The sequence below is a fragment of the Sander vitreus genome, chromosome 12 (genome assembly GCF_031162955.1).
Source record: "Sander vitreus isolate 19-12246 chromosome 12, sanVit1, whole genome shotgun sequence".
In the NCBI taxonomy this organism is placed as follows: Eukaryota; Metazoa; Chordata; class Actinopteri; order Perciformes; family Percidae; genus Sander; species Sander vitreus.
In genome coordinates, this window is record NC_135866.1 from 2,173,134 (window position 1) to 2,176,168 (window position 3,035).

General features: G+C 41.0%; 1 pseudogene; it reads left to right on the forward strand.

Moving 5' to 3' along the window:
- On the forward strand, positions 1-2,684 carry LOC144526637 (uncharacterized; annotated as a pseudogene).
- The last annotated feature ends 351 nt before the right edge of the window (positions 2,685-3,035 follow it).

Here is a 3,035-nt window from a genome sequence, read left to right on the forward strand (position 1 = left end):
ATGGCATGGATAGCAGCAGTAAGGAGGCCCAAGATTACCTTCGATAACACTCCACCACACATGATGGTGTGTTCAAAGCATTTTCACAAAGGTAAGTTACAATTACTCTCTGTAAATGTTATGTTGTGGGCAAATAACCAGCGTGTTTTGTTTGACTTAAGCAGACCATTAGATTTGATGTTAGGCCAATGTTAACTGTTAACTAGCATGAAATGGCTAGAAAATGAGCTTAAGTTACCAATGTACTAAAGCGTAGTTTTAAATGTTGTACATCTAGGCTACATAGCAATTTATTTGGTGACTGTGGTTGCAGGCAAACCTGTCTATGAAATGTTAGAGTGTGATCCTGACTGGGCCCCTTCTCTGTACCTCGGCCATACTGAGGTCAAAGCTACGAACAAGACCGGTTCAAGTGGTTTAGGAGAAGAGTGACGAGGTCACAACAACAGCAACCCCCATCGCTAGGCACTGACCACACTGGTCCTGAGGCTGAGTTGGATAATGCAGCACCTTTATACCCAGGTAAATAGTAAAAGAATACAATATATGTTGCCCCCTGTGTATAGCTAATCTGGATTCCTTAGGAATAGAGGTTGTGATATGACACAACATTTCTTTTTATTGTTACTGTCAGACAACACTACACCTGCAACTGAGATGGAAGGTCCCGTGAATCCACCCCCATCGCCGGGCACTGTCCACACCGATCATGAGACTGAGTTGAATGAAGAAGCACATTTGTTCCCAGGTAGATATTAGTAACAGACGCAAGTAGACTCAATATATTTGATGTCCAATGGTGTTTCTTTATCTAGACAAAGGATTGAACCTACACTGCCGTTCAAAAGTTTGGGGTCAGTGAGAATTTTATTTTTATTTTTTGGAGGGAAGAAATCAATACTTTTACTTATCAAGGAATAATTAAATCGATCTAAAGTGACAGTAAAGACATTTATAATGTCACAAAAGATTCTATTTCAAACAAATGCTGTTCTTTTGAACTTCCTATTCATCAAAGAATCCTGAAAAAAAAACTGTACAACTGACAGACCGACAACTGTTTTCAACATTGATAATAATAATAAATGTTTCTTGAGCATCAAATCCTCATATTATTACTGATTTGTGAAGGATCATGTGACACTGAAGACTGGAGTAATGATGCTGAAAATTCAGCTTTGATCACAGGAATAAATTACTTTACTATATATTCACATAGAAAACAGATGATTTACACTGGAATAATATTTAATACTATAACTGTTTTTTGTTGTATTTTTAATCAAATAAGCGCAGCCATGGTTAGCAGAAGAGACTTCTTTTAAAAGCATTTAAAATCGTACCGACCCCAAACTTTTGAACGGTAGTGTAAGTGTAAGTACCTTTCACACAGAGTTGTAGCTTTTCTGACACACAGGCCAGTCATTCTAGGAGGTCATTAGGCATTTGACATGCTAATGTAACAGTCTTGAAATACTTGGAGCAGCTATCAGTAACAAAAGTATGGTGTGAAAGTCACATCCCTGGGCCCAGTTCTTCAAAAGTGTAATTTGGATCAAAGTGATCCAGATTGATAAATCCCACGTCTTGATGTGTGGAATCAAGGATTACTTTTGAACTGGTCCCTGATCACAGATACAAAAACATGGAATTTTCAAATCGGGATCATTTTTATCCAGATTACACTGTTTTGAAAACAGTGGGCCCTGGGCATCAGGCAAGTACAGAGATTTACAGTTTATTCTTCTTATTGTTAATGTTATCTTCTTATTACAATCAGACTACTCTGCACCTCTGGCTGAGATGGAAGGACAAGAGACTCGGCCCCTACCACCAGCCCCAGACAATGCAGGGAGAGAGGAAGATATGGAAACTGAAACATCAGGGGATGATGGTGCCCCAATGGGGAATGCAGATGAACAGCAGAAGTGCACCATGTGTGGCCTCAGACTCAAAGAAATAATCTGCTTGCAGGAGGAGAATCGAAAACTGAAGGGAGAGCTCTCTAAAAAGGCCCTGGATGAGAATTTTCTCAAAGACATCGATTCAAAGGTGAAGTACTACACTGGCCTTCCATCTTTCAGTCTATTGATGGGTGTGCTGATGCAAATCATTCCCAGTCTACCAAAAACAAAAGAAAGAAAACTCTCCCATTTTCAAATGCTCCTCCTGACCCTTATGCGCTTAAGACTTGATCTGCCTGTCGAACATGTTGCACACCTCTTTGACATTAGCCGACAAACCGCATCCAATCTGTTCATTGAGACCATCAATGTACTGCATGCACACCTCAGCCCTTTGGTGTACTGGCCAAAGCGACATTGTATACAGGCAAGCATGACACATCGGTATGTAGAGATGTTTGGGAATCGTGTTACGTGTTCGAGCTTTTCATTGAAAGGGCACAAAATCTACGTGCAAAGGCACAGACATATTCAAACTACAAAAGCAGGCACACAATGAAATATCTCATTGGCATAACACCACAACGTACTATCTCTTTCATTTCCAAAGGGTGGGGTGGGGGGGGGGCGCGTGCCAGTGATAAGCAGATCACCGAGAACTGTGGCTTTCTTCAGAAGCTCTCGCCTGGAGACCTAGTGTTAGGGGACCGTGGTTTTGATATTAACGAATGTGTATATATATGGGCGCTGGAAGTTGGGCAACAGGTTGACGTCCCTTGACCAGTCGCTATGCTCGTAAGGATCCAATCCTTTGATTCCCTTTATTATATTGTCATATCTCGTCTTCTTGCATTAGGATTTAGTTTTAGGCGGTATGGTCCGACAATGTTTTCTTCAGCCCGCTGCATTTTGTAGGATTATATTCTGTTTTGCACGCTAAGTTTTCATTATTTTCATGCCAGAACACTAGCCTGCTATGCCAGCCCATGTAAACTGGGCTAGCGGTTAATCTACAGGCTGAGCGTGTTCTGTCCTGATAAAGATATTGATGAACTGAAGTCCTGAGGCTTCCTGATGAACTGTGTTAGGTTTATTGTCGTGTCTTATTCAATCTGCCAGGGGACAAAACAC